This window comes from Lynx canadensis, chromosome A2, assembly GCF_007474595.2.
Source record: "Lynx canadensis isolate LIC74 chromosome A2, mLynCan4.pri.v2, whole genome shotgun sequence".
Classification (NCBI taxonomy): Eukaryota; Metazoa; Chordata; class Mammalia; order Carnivora; family Felidae; genus Lynx; species Lynx canadensis.
The window spans coordinates 16381772-16396596 of NC_044304.2; the positions used below are offsets into that span (position 1 = coordinate 16381772).

The following is a 14825-nucleotide window of genomic DNA, read 5'->3' on the forward strand; positions in this document are numbered from 1 at the left end:
GATTTGTCTCTGTCCAAAGCATACACTTTTAACCACCACCACTACTACCTCATAGGCACTCGAGGAAAATAGAAAGGAAACATATACTATCTTATACTAAAACTGGCCTTAGGAGAGAGGACTGGAGAAAGTATCCTGAAGGAAATAAACATCCGAATTGTCTTAAAGGATGACGAGGAGTTGTACATAGAAAGAAAGAGGCAGAAAACAAAAACATGGAGACAGACACATGTGTTTATTCCAGTTCCATCCTGAAGTCCTATACAATGACAGTGGAAGACCAAAAAAAAAAAAAAATATATATATATATAAACCCATTTGTGTTTTCTTTCTAAGAAAGGAGTACTGAATGTACATGCATTCTTACATATCTTATTCTATTCCATGTACTGTATTCTCTTTCATGTGCTTTTGTCTGATGCTTCATAAAGAAAAAAATAATACTCTATCAATGAAATAAGATGCTATTAAAAAAAGACAGCAAGATAAGAACAAATAAGAACTGTGATGGAAAAAAGAGCTGAATGTCACCCAGAAAGCAGACCAAAAAGTCAAGAAAGAAAGTGGAAAACCAAAAAACAAAATTAGAGGATAAGCGCTAGATAACCTACATCTAACACAGACATGCCAGAAAGCATGAGAGAGAAAACTGAGGAAGTAGGAAAAAACAAAACAAAAACACCCTCACACACACACACACACACACACACACACACACACACACACACACACACACACAAAGTTTTTAGAACTTAAAGACATGAGTCACCAGATGGAAGAAATGAGAGCACCTACCACAACAAAGGAAACGAAATGGCATCAGACTTCAATAGACAGCAACACTGTAAGCTAGAAAATGATACAATGTCTTGAACATTTTAAAGAAAAATTTATTTTCAAATGATAATTATGATTTGCCTAACAAGCAAGAACAAAATAGAGGCATTTTTCTGATCAACAAGGTCTCAAAATTTTTCTACCAGAAGAGAATGTTGAAAACCAAGACTATATGGGGCGCCTGGGTGGCTCAGTCGGTTAAGCGTCCGACTTCGACCCAGGTCACGATCTCGCGGTCCGTGAGTTCAAGCCCCGCGTTGGGCTCTGGGCTGATGGCTCAGAGCCTGGAGCCTGCTTCCGATTCTGTGTCTCCCTCTCTCTCTGCCCCTCCCCCGTTCATGCTCTGTCTCTCTCTGCCTCAAAAATAAATAAACGTAAAAAAAAAAAAAAAAAAAAAAAAAGAAAAGAAAACCAAGACTATGGAGGGTCTAAGATTCAAGATTCTCAATTCTGTGTCAAACATTTATTAATTAGCTACAGTGTAAATAGTACCACACAAGATACTTTAAAACAAAAGAAAGCAAAAACAACTAACAGTTCCTGAGAGAGTGATGGGAAAACGCTGAAAAGTAATGTAAATGAATTACTTAGCACTTAGAATATGATACAGGCATATATTAACATATATTTGCATATAAATTCAACAAGTGGGCATTTAATATAGGTCAAGTATCCAAGCTCTACTTTTGTGCAAATAACAAGAAGTGGCTGCTTAAAATAACACCTGCAAAAGATGTAAAGATGTCATTCAAGGGGTGCCTGGGGGGCTCAGTTGGTAAGCGTCCTGACTTCGGCTCAGGTCATGATCTCATGGTTTTTGTGTTCGAGCCCAACGCGGGGCTCGAACTCACAAGCCGTGAGATCATGACCTGAGCCGAAGTCGGACGCTCAACCGACTGAGCCCCCCAGGTGCCCCGAAAATGATGATGCTTTTAATAAAAATGTACCTCTGAGAATGATAAACCAGCGTGTAAGAGAAGATTATGAACTTGTATCTAAAAGGCAAGTGGAGGAGTCAAAAGCAAGCTGAAAATATGTATCTGAAATTTAGGAAACAGGCTAAGGAAAGAGATCCACAATTTGGGAACATCTTAGGAGATCATAACTTATATTGTGGTACTTAGGAGACTGCCGAGAGAGAAAGTACATAGAGAAAAATAGGCTGACTAGAAGAAAATAAAACTTAAAGGTGGAAGGTCTTTATACTTATTCATACAGTATGTTTTCTATTTTTTGATAAACATTTGCCAGCCATTCCACTTCCGGGTATATATCCAAAGGGAATGAAAACAGGATCTCAGAGAGCTGCAGTCCCATGTTCACTACAGCATCATTCACACTAGCCATGATATGGAAACAACCTAAGTGTCCATCAATAGATGGAGAAGATACAGTGTACATGTACATGATGCAGTTTTATTCAGTCATGAGAAAAAAGGACATCTTGCCATTTATGACAACATGGATGATCCCTGAGGATATTATGCTAAGTAAAAAAGTGAGGACGTAGAGAAATTAGAGAAATTAAAAACCTTACACACTGCAGGTAAAGGTAAAGGTAAAAACCTTATTACATTGCATTGTAAATGGTACAGCTATTGGGGAAAAGAGTCTGGCAGTTCCTCAGAAGTTAAATATAAAGTTACTACGACTCACAAGTTCTACTCATAGGTATATACCCAAGAGACATGAAAACCAGTTTCACACAAAAATGTGTACATAAATATTCACAGTAACTGTATTCCTAACAGTCAAAAAGTAGAAACAACACAAATGTCCATACAAATGAGTAACAAAATTGGGTATATCCACACAAGGGAATAATACTATTCAGCTATAAAATGGAATTAAGTACTGATACATGCTACAACATGGGTGAATCCTGGAAACATTATGCTAAGTAAAGACCAGATAGAAAAAGCTATACTGTATGATTCCATTTATCCTTATTCAGATTATGCAAATTCACCAACCCACTAAAATTTATTTGCAATCTCCAAATCAGTAAGCTAGAGAAAACTTCTCCAATTCTTCCCCCAAAAAGATGAGTCAACCACTGATATTTTTTGGTATACTTTTTCCAAATAATGGACTGATTAAGACGATGCCACACTTTTTGCCCAAGTCTCTCAGAATCCTTTCATTACTCTTTCTAAAAATGCTTCCAGTACACTACTACTCTTGTATACTATTTCTTCAGTATCATTTTCACTGACTTTATGAAATCAATGCATTTTTATTTTGTAATAGATCTGTACTGTATTTGTACTACATTGCCCAATTTTTAGAACAGTGAGACTTCGGCTAAGAAACACAACAACCCTAGACAAAGACAGATGCTAATGTTAACAGAGAAGGGATGTTTGGATGACAATCTTTTAGTGTTCAGTTCATCAATTAATGTTTTGTGTCACAATGTTTGTTTTCTAAGCAATTTTAAAACCGTGAAAATTAAGATACTAAGAACACCGTATACTTGTATATCTGTGTGTGTGTGTGTGTGTGTGTGTGTGTGTGTGTGTATCCACATGCGTGGATCCACATCCATATATATATATATATATATATATATATATATATATAAATCCACATACGTGTGTATGTGTGTGTATATATATGTGTGTGTGTGTATATATGTGTGTGTGTATATATATATATACACACACACATATTATATATACACACACACACACGCATGTGGATTTATACATTTAATTACACAAGAGATAAGTTTTTTTAAGTATTTATTTTGGGGAGAGCACAAGTGGGGCAGGGGCAGAGAGAGGGGGACAGAGCACCCAAAGTGGGCTCTGTGCTGACAGCAGAGAGTCCGATGTGGGGCTTGAACTCACGAATCATGAGATCATGACCTGAGACAAAGAGTGTCCCTAAAGATAAGCTTTTCCAGGTAACTGAATGTATTTGAAAAGGATTTCAAAATATCCCACCATATTCTCAGGATTTTTGGGCATCTATGAAGTTTTAGTGTCAAAAGCAAACATGCCAAATATTTATCTGATTACTGAACACTGAAAATTTAGAAAAAGAGGTAAGAACTTAGAGAAACATACAACAACTTTGGGTAAAATAGGACCATGTCATGGAACCTGATTCACATTCTATACACTGGCTTAAAGATTAAAAATCCAGTTTCTCAATTAACAACAAAATCAAAAAATGAACACACAACATAGAACACCTCCATGTCTACAGCCCTACACTACCTCAAGGCCCAATCAAAGAAAATATACCTACTGGACAAATACTGCTATGTACCATAGCTCCTTTCCTGTCAGCATAAATTCTGTGAAATACCTTCAGTGGTAATGGCTCTATAACCAGGATTTAGTTTCCTTTAACAGAAGGAAGAATTATTTAACTCCTATCATCATGTCCCCGTAGAGCATAAGAGTCTGTGGTTTTACCTCACAAACTGTATTATAAATGGTAGGAGTAGAGGGGTCTCCATCAGGTCACAGAGGTCTTAAAATCTGACTACTGGGGCGCCTGGGTGGCGCAGTCAGTAAAGCGTCCGACTTCAGCCAGGTCACGATCTCGCGATCCGTGAGTTCGAGCCCCGCGTCAGGCTCTGGGCTGATGGCTCGGAGCCTGGAGCCTGTTTCCGATTCTGTGTCTCCCTCTCTCTCTGCCCCTCCCCCGTTCATGCTCTGTCTCTCTCTGTCCCAAAAATAAATAAAAAAATGTTGAAAAAAAAAATTTTAAAAAAATCTGACTACAACGAAAATTCAGAAGAGAACATAAACGTCTGGAGACTTCATAAAATCACACACTTATGAGGGGCAGAGGAAGGGAGAGTAAAGGAAAGAGGGAGTATAATAATTTTATTTATTCCTTTAACTCCCTAAAGAGACACTCTTCTAACTTCAGACAAATGGGCTCCCGTGAAATGGAAGGTAGTAAGAATCAATCTCAGTTTTTAGCCATTCAGAAAAATAGACAAAACATTGAGTCAAAGTTCTTAAACCAGGAAACAAAAATGTAAAGATATTCAATACTTCATGCGTAAGTGACATGCAAATTAACACTTCAATAATTTTCCATCTGTGCCAGTCTGACCAAGATAAAGTTACACAGTACCTGTGCTGACCAGAGTGTAGTGAGATAGATGCCTTTGTGTACATACACTACTGGTGAGAGTTAAACTGGTACAGAAACTATAAAGATCAATCTGGCAAGACCTATGAATATGACAGAAAACACAGACCAGGACTCAGAGATATTGCTTTTAGTAATTTATCAAACATGTATATTCCCACATATGTAAATGTGTTCAAAATGATTTATATAAAAGTTATGCGCTGAGCTTTAAAAAAAAAAAAAAATCAACTGAAATGGCCAAAATAGGGAACTGATTAATAGGATTAAAAGGATAATGATTATAAGGGGCACCTTAGTGGCTTAGTCAGTTGAGCATCTGACTCGATTTCACCTCAGGGCATGATCCCAGGGTCATAGGATCAAGCCCTGCATTGGGCTCTGCATGGAGTGTGGAGCCTGGTTGGGATTCTCTCTCTCCCCCCCTCTGCCCCCTTCCCCTCTCACATATGCTCTCTAAAAAAAAATAAATAAAAATTTTTAAAACGGAAACTGATGATTGCATACCTTTACAATAAAATACCATGCAGTATGAAAGCTAAGTTCTGTAAATTGGCATGAAACTAGCTTCATAATATATTAAATAAAAACAAGGAGCTAAAGAGTGCTGCCAGTTTTCTAAAAAAAGAAATACACACACACAGTATGCACACATTATCTCTGGAAGGATATACAAGAAGCTGGTTGTGCTGGTTGCCTTCAGGGAACAGGACATGGGTCAGGGGTAGGAGCAAAACACCACACCGTATGCCTTTTGAACTTTGTATCATGTACAGGAAAGGCCTATTTAAAAATTAAAATAAAAAGAGGAGAAAAAGATAACACGCCTCAAAAGAATCCCCCGACAAAGTACCAAAAAACTTTTTTGGCATTACTGCTGTATTCATGGTAAAGACCACCACCTGAGGGCTATGACATCTCAGGCTGAGGCCTCAGGAACCCAAGGCAACTTCTAAATGCTGCTCTTCAGCAAATGCCATACCTTAAAAAGCCCTCCCAGTTCACTGTTGTTCACTTTAAACTTGTCCCCCGGCCCCTCCTTCTTCTCCAGCCTTAACCAGCTTGACTCTAATTCAAAGAATCTACCTTAGCAATGCTCAGTTTTATTCAACACACACCTAAAATGTGCTGGGCTTATGCTAAAAAATACTGAAGCACAAGGTGAACAGGTGACACAAGTGCCTGCTTTTGAGGCCTCTCTAGGCCAGTAGTAAACGTGTGTAGAAAAATAAGCGTTTTCGTGTTAAGTAATCACTGAAGAATAACCAAGATTATGATGATTAAGTGTGTCTCATTTTCAGAGTTCTGTTTTCTAAGCAAATTAAGTCTAAATCTAAGATTTTTTCTTACACTTTTCAAATGTAACCATCTCTTCTAATTAAAATTTTTCAAGCTTTAAAATCACCACAGCCCTCCAAGTGATTGCACTGAAGTTACAGGTTGTACTGGTGAACCCAACGCTGCAGTGACGAGTAGATGGTCATTATTTAACATAGTACTGGAAGTGCTAGCCACAGCAATCAGACAAGAGGAAGGAATAAAAGGTATCCAAATTGGTTAGGATGAAGTAAAACTTTCACTATCTGTGGATGATATGGTATTACATATAGAAAACCCTAAAGACGCCACCAAAAACCTACTAGACTGATAAATGAATTCAGTAAGGATGCAGGATACAAAATCAACATACAGAAATCCGTGGCATTTTTATATTAACAATGAAGCAACAGAAAGAGAAATTAAGAAAGCAGTCCCATTTACAATTGCACCAAAGATAATAAAATACCTAGGAATAAATTCAACCCAGGAGGTAAAAGACCTGTACTCTGAAAACTATAAAACACCAATGAAAGAAACTGAAGATGACAAAAATAAATGGAAAAATATTCCATGCTCCTGGATTGGAAAAACAAATATTGTTAAGATGTCCATACTACCCCAAAGCAATCTACAGATTTAATGCAATCCCTATCAAAATACCAACAACATTTTTCACAGAAAACAATCCTAAAATTTGTATGGAACCACAGAAGACCCAGGACAGCTAAAACAAACTTGAAAAAGAACAACACTGGGGGCGCCTGGGTGGCGCAGTCGGTTAAGCGTCCGACTTCAGCCAGGTCACGATCTCGCGGTCCGTGAGTTCGAGCCCCACGTCGGGCTCTGGGCTGATGGCTCAGAGCCTGGAGCCTGCTTCCGATTCTGTGTCTCCCTCTCTCTCTGCCCCTCCCCCGTTCATGCTCTGTCTCTCTCTGTCTCAAAAATAAATAAAAAAACGTTAAAAAAAAAATTAAAAAAAAAAAAAAAAAAGAAAAAGAACAACACTGGAGATATCACAATTCCAGATTTCCAGTTATACTACAAGGCTGTAGTAATCGAAACACTATGGTATTGGCACAAAAATAAGCACATAGATCAATGGAATAGGATAAAAATCACAGAAACAAATCCACATTTATATGGTCAATGTATCTATGAGAAAGGAGGAAAGAATAGGAAATGGGAAAAAGCCTCTTCAACAAATGTTACTGAGAGAACTGGATGGCTCCATGCAAAATACTGAAACTGGACCACTGGCTTACTCTATACATGAAGATAAATTCAAAATGGGTTAAGAACCTAAATGTGAGACCTAAAACCATAAAAATCCTCGGAGAGCACAGGCAGTAATTTCTCGGACATTGGCTGTAGCAACATTTTTCTAAATAGGTCTCCTGAGGCAAGGGAAACAAAAGCAAAAATAAACTACTGGGACGTCATCAAAATAAAAAGCTTCTGCCCAGTAAAGGAAACAACCCACAAAACTAAAAGGCAGCCTACTGTATGGAAGAAGATATTTGCAAATGACATATCTCACAAAGGGTTAATGTCCAAAATATATGAAGAATTTATACATTATACAACTCAACACCCAAAAAACAAATAATACAGTAAGAAATGGGCATGAGACATGAACAGACATTTCTCCAAACATCCAGATGGCCAAGAGAGATATGCTTAACAACACGCATCATCAGGGAAATGCAAATCAAAACCACAATGAGCTATCACTTCACACCTGTCAGAATGGCTAAAATCAAAAACATAAACAACAGTGTTGGCGAGGATATGGAGAAATAGGAATCTTCCTGTACTGTTGGTGAGACTGCAAACTGGTGCAGCCACTGTGAAAAACAGTATGGAGGTTCCTCAAAAGTTAAAAATGGAATTACCTTATGATCCAACAATGACACTATTGGGTATTTACCCAAAGAATACAAAAACACCAATTTGAAGATATACACCCACCCCTATGTTTATTGCAGCATAATTTCCAATAGCCAAATTACGGAAGCATCCCAGTATCCACTGATAGATGAATGGATAAAGATATTATATACATTTACAACAGAATATTATTCGGCCAAAAAATGAAATCTTGCCATTTGCAACAATACAGATGGAGCTAGAGTATCATGCTAAGTGAAATAAGCCAGTCAGAGAAAGATAAACACCATATGATTTCACTCATATGTGGAACTTAAGAAACAAATGAGCAAAGGAGGAAAAAAAAGGAGAAAGACAAACCAAGAAAAAGACTCTTAATTATAGAGAACTGCAGGATACAAGAAGTGGGTTGGAGGGTGGGTGAAATAGGTGATGGGGATTAGTGCACTTAACATGATGAGCACCAACTAATGTGTACAATTGTCAAATCATTCCATTGTAAACACTGTATGTCAACTATACTGGAGTTAAAAACTTAATTAAAAAAAAAAAAAAGATTAGGTGATCAAGCCAGTATTCCAGTTAAGAGTAGGAAACCTCCTGGGGCGCCTGGGTGGCTTAGTTGGTTGAGCGGCCGACTTTGGCTCAGGCCATGATCTCACAGCTCGAAGTCTCATGAGTTCGAGCCCCACGTCAGGCTCTGTGCTGACAGCTCAGAGCCTGGAGCCTGCTTCGGATTCTGTGTCTACCTCTCTCTCTGCCCTCCCCTGCTCATGTCCTGTCTCTCTCTCTCTCAAAAAAATAATATAAACATTAAAAAAAAAAAAAAAAAGAGTAGGAAACCTCCTGATGTCCAGATCATCCAGAAAATACTTTTTGGACCACAATTCATTCTTTTCCCAACTCACACATATACACATCTCTGTTTGACAAGCTGCTCATATTCATGGACCCCTGCCCCAGAAAAACCCCAGTTTTGCATATGATTTCAGGGGTTCTGAAAATGCTCTGAAGTTCAATCATAGATCACAGTTTGCCAATCTCTGCAGCACGAAGTAAAAAAAAAAAAAAAAAAGAAACCTTGAATAAAACACTAAAATGGTAGTTTCTAAGATTTCAGAATGAATTTGGACTTATTAGTTTCTAAATCAGAAGCAGATTAAGAGAAATCTGAAGTATTCACCAAAGGTACATAATTATGTAAATTGCCTCGCAAAGATATAGAAGTCACTATTAGATCAGCAAAAGGGAATGGAAAGAATATGGGATTTAAATCAGAAGACCCAAGTCAATTTTCAGCTCTGTCACTTAGAAGCTAAGTCACAACCTCATGGGCTTATTTGTTTTCTGTTTTACAGGGAATAAAAACACCATCATGTATATACTTCACAGGGTTGTAAAGATTATATGACACTCATTCAAATATTTTCTGACCACCTATCAAATAAAATACACACACCACAGTTTCAAGAAGCAGTGTGATACCATGGGGAAAGATGAAACTTCTTCACACCTTCATTCAAATATTTATGAAGTGCCAAACGACATATCCTGGGGAGACTTGAATGACCAAGACATAAGCATTCTTTGCCCTCACACTCCATGCAAGTACGAAAGAAATATTATGTGTTGTGATTGGAAAGGAGGTTATGAGACCATACAGAAAGGGCAGAATACTCTTAGAGGAATGGGAATGGCTTTCCTGGGGAAAGGATGAAACTTACACAAGAGACATCCAAACAGAAGTAAGTGTTTTCAGGAATGAATGAATGTGTGTTCACGTGTGTATGAACATTAGTAGCACAGACCCACTGGGGGGGCCAGAATGGCTTGATGTGAGACTGCATAAATAAATAAGGACCAGACTATATCATGGTAGGCAAACCTCATGAAGAAAAATGGATTTTATTATAACAGTGTAATAAGGAACCATATAAAAGTTTTAAATAGGACACTGACATGATCAGATCTTCATTTCCAAACAGCACTCTGGCTACTGATCATAGGGGGCACATAGTAGTCATTCACTACTATTAAGAGGTAACTTATTATTATAACCACTATTTAAATGATACCATAATAAAAGTAACCTTTACTACAAAAATCAAGATATAATCCTTGCCCTTGAAGAGCTCATGGTCCAGTGAGGGGACTAAGCAACTAATTTTAGTAATCTGTTAAGATTACAACTACTGTATAGAGAAATACAGAAAAGGACAAAGTATCACAAAGAATGAGCTGCAACTGTAAGTCTAAGTAAAGGAAGATAAAAAAAAAAAAATGGAGAGAAAGAAGAAAAGATATTGCAAGCAAAAAGAACAGCATGTACAAGGCCACCGAAGGGTGAGTACGTATGAACAGCCTGATGTGATTCATGCACTGAATGTGTAAGAAACACTGTTGGGCAAGAAAGTTAGATAAACGTAGAAGTACCTCTCATGCCATACACTAAATGCTCTCTTCTTGAATTAATGGGAGTCTCTGTGATGCTACTAGAGGTTCCTGTTGATACATCTATTTTTTTTAGTGTGTGTGTGTCTGTTTTTTTGAGAGAGAGAGAGAGAGAGAGAGAGAGACAGAGAATATGAGCAGGGGAGGGGCAGAGAGAAAGGGAGACAGAGAATCCCAACCAGGCTCTGCACTTTCAGTGTGGAGCCCAACGTGGGGCTCTAACTCACGAACCGTGAGAGCATGACCTGAGCCAAAAATCAAGAGTCAGATGCTTAACCAACTGAGCCACCCAGGCGACCCAGATCACATCTATATTTTTAAAAAGATAACACGATAGCATATAAAGGAAAATATGAAGGGAGGGAGGAATGGGAGCAAGAAGGACAAACAGGAGGCTGTTCCAACAGTCTAAGCAAGAAATGACAGGAGCCTGAATTAAAAATGGCAATGAGAAGACAATGTGACCTATTTAACATGTAGGACAAAAGAAATCTCAGGTGCTGCAAGAAATACCACCTTTTGAGGGATAGGCAGAATAGTGAAAATCACAGGGAAATCCAAATGATTCAGATAAGGGTGTGGTCTCAGATTAACAGAAGGAAGGCGAGAGAAATGACAGGTTGAGTAGTACATTATGTGTTCACACATTTACTCATACACAGAAATACACATATGCGTATGTACGTATAGATACAGTCTGGTGACAGCCCCTACAAGCAATGCCCCAGTAGCAATGACTTCATCTAGAGCCCAGATCTTGGTTTCTTAATAAGAGTTTCTGTTTGTTTCAGAGAGAAAGAGAGCAAGCAAGCATGCAGGGGAGGGGCAGAGAGAGAGAGAGAGAGAGAGAGAGAGAAAGAGAGAGAGAGAATATCCCAAGCAGGCTCTGCACTGTCAGGACCAGGGGCTTGATCTCACAAACCATGAGATCATGACCTGAGCTGAAATCAAGAGTCAAACAGGTAACCAATTGAGCCAGCCAGGTGCCCCCAGATCTTGGTTTCTCAATCTCACTTCACATCATAGAAAGCAGAGTTTATTGGACAAATGGCCGATTCCAGGGCTGGGTAAGGGAAAGTGCAAGATAAGCCTGGAATAGCATGTCGTTCCAGGTTAAAAAACTGACGGCAACCTGTCAAAATCACACAGAGGGAACCTAAAGGGTCTCTCACACTGGCCAAACAAGGGACAATTTAAGCAAATAAATAACGAAATTAATGGATAATTCACTGAATAAAACAAGAACCCAGGAGGCTCTGCAGCATAATTTAGGCACTGTAGGAGTTGTGGTTGTCACACTGTACAAGATGGGTTTTCCTGAAGCTGCTGGTTCTTTTAGAACTCATCAAATTAAGGCTGCTCCAATTGGCTCTGCAGTTGGTAGATTTAAGGCAAATCTTGTCTTCAAGGAGACTGAAAAGAAGCTTAAAGAGGAAGGGGAACAGTTTGTGAAGAAATTGGTAGTATTTCTGCCTTCAAGGTAAAGGATGGCCCTGGGGGTAAAGAAGCCACCAGGGTGGTGGATGTGACGAACAGCAGTTCAGTGCTTCCTAACTCAGATAAGAAGGCTGACTGCAGAGTCCCAATGGCTGACCTGGACTTGCTGGCTTTAATGACTGGTAAAATTAATCCTCAGTTGGCCTTCTTTCAAGGCAAATTGAAAATCACTGGCAATCACTGGCTATGAAGTTACAAAGTCTTCAGTTTCAGCTGAGCAAAACTAAACTGTGAGGAATCCCCTCTGCCTACCTTTGAAAACTAAAGATGAGATATACAGATTTATATCCATATATTTCATTGTCAGAACTTAGAAATTACACACTGGCAAACAGTGTGAGATTTGTTTTTAATGGCTTTTTTAAATTTTTTATTTTTTTTTAATGTTTTTTAATGCTCCACATCCAACATGGGGCTTGAACACACAACTCTGAGTTTAAGAGTCACATGCTCAGGGCACCCGGGTGGCTGAGTAGGTTAAGCGTCCAACCCTTGATTTCGGCTCAGGTCATGATCTCACAGTTCATGAGTTCAAGCCCTGCATCGGGCTCTGTGCTGACAGTGTGGAGCCTGCATGGGACTGACTCTCTTTCTCTCTCTCTCTCTCTTTCTCTGTCCCTTCCCAATTCATGCATTCTCTCCCGAAATAAATAAGCCTTAAAAAAAAAAAAAAAAAAAAAAGAGTCACATGCTCTACTAAGGGAACCAGCCAGGTGCCCTTAGATTGGTTTTTAATGGCTGTGACCCAGGCGCCTGGTGGCTCAGTTGGTTAAGTGCCGGCCTCCTGATTTCAGCTCAGGTCGTGATCCCAGTGTTGTGGAACTGAGTCCTGCATCAGGCTCTGCACTGAGCTCTGTGCTGAGTGTGGAGCCTGCTTAACGTTCTCTTTCCCCCTCTGCCCTTCTCCATCTCACACAGGTGTGTACACACATGCTCAATCAATCATTCAATCAATCAATACATGCCTGTGACCAATTCTGTTTTTCCTAAACTCTGAGGGAACAGAGCCTGAGGTATACTACTGCTTTGCTGAACTGCATACAAGCGTACATTACAAAGCTAATATGGTTTGGCATAAAATTGAGTTTCAGAATAAAATTAGGAAGAACAAAATCTAAAAGTTATATAAACAAAAGCTCTCATTTTTTATAAAGTATATTTAAGGATCATTCTGCTGAAGATTCAATTTAAGGTTTCCTTGGGAGAAGCAAGGAGGAAACAGAATACCAGTACCTCGCCAGTAATTAGTGTTGCGCACTTAATGTTCTTCATTTATTTTCTATTAATAGTTTTAAAAGTTCTGTACTGGAATGTTTAAAAGAAAACTTTTCCCAAATCAAAATAAATCTGATCAGAGCTTGGCGGGCGGGGGGGGGGGGGAACTATAGCTGAATGCAGGACTATTTTTAAAATAAAAAAAATTTTTTACTGGGTTTCCTTCTTGAAAAATAAGTATTTTTGTTAAAAAATAATTGAACAGAGGCATATGGGTGGGTCAATTGGCTGAGTGTCCAACTCCTGATTTTGGCTTAGGTCATGATCTCACAGTTTCATAAGATCAAGCCCTACACTGGGCTCTGTGCTGACAGCATGAAGCCTTCTCTCCCTCCCTCTCTCTGCCCTCCCCTGCTCTCTCTCAAACATTAAAAAAAACTGAAAATAGTAATAACTGAGCAAATACACGTTTGCTCTGAGATGCAGTTTTCAAATTAGAATCTCCTATTTAACTAAATGTGTAAAGCTCTGTCCTTTGTTATAATTTTCCTTCTTTATAGAAGAAGGAGGAAACATTTATTGTTCTTCCTAGTTTTTCTAATGCCAATGTTATTTCTTATAACTGTAAGATACAGGGTAACATAATGCTTTGGAAGAATGTTTAATAGAGAATTAAAATAAAAAAATAATAAAAAAAATGAGAATGCATGAGCCTAAACTGATAAAAATCAATGAATACAGAACTACATGGGAGAGCAGGAAAAGCTCTTGCTTACAAGAGGGCTACAACCAAAACAGAGGGGAGCAAAAGGAATGAGAGGTTAGAAAATCACCACTTGGCAACCATCACAGCTGTTAAGTGATTTGGGTAAATTCACTGGATGTTGAAACTAATGAATAAATCTGATAAAAAGCAGATTATTTACACACTTCCAAAGGTGCTCCTATAGGATAATTTTTAATGATAAGGATCAAACAGTAACTTTATGTTGGAAAACCTGGTAGACACCACTTTAACCAAGGGATTGGAGGTGACAGTGCCAATAGTGGAACAAATCAACATCATGTGAAGGATACTCCTTACTATTCCAGACAAAAATGTATAACCTGAACCCAAAAGAAAACTTCAGACAAGCCCAAAATGAGGAATATTCTAAAAAATTTCAAAATATTTTAAAAATTTGAAATGTATAAAAAGCAAAGATAGACTTAGGAACTATTCCAGATTAAAGGATACTAAAGAGATACAACCCAACATAACACTTTAGCTCCAATTCTGGATCAGATTTTTTTTCTTGCTATAGACATTATGGGTACAATTGGCAAAGTCTGAAGGAGATCTGTTGGTCAGATAACAGTATTTTCTCACTAATCTGCTGATTTTAACAAATATACTGCAGTCATATGGAATAATATCCTTGTTTTTATAAAATATGCACTAAAATATCTAGGGGCAATGAATGTCACATCTGTAACTTATTTTAAGTTAAAAAATTTAAGAG

General features: G+C 38.3%; 1 protein-coding gene and 1 pseudogene across 5 annotated transcripts in view; one reads left to right on the top strand and one right to left on the bottom strand.

Annotated features, from left to right (window-relative positions):
* SETD2 (SET domain containing 2, histone lysine methyltransferase) overlaps nt 1-14825 on the bottom strand; it is a 126738-nt gene that overhangs the window by 45140 nt on the left and 66773 nt on the right. The gene's annotated exons all lie outside the window — the stretch shown is intronic.
* Nucleotides 11904-12342, top strand: LOC115507967 (annotated as a pseudogene).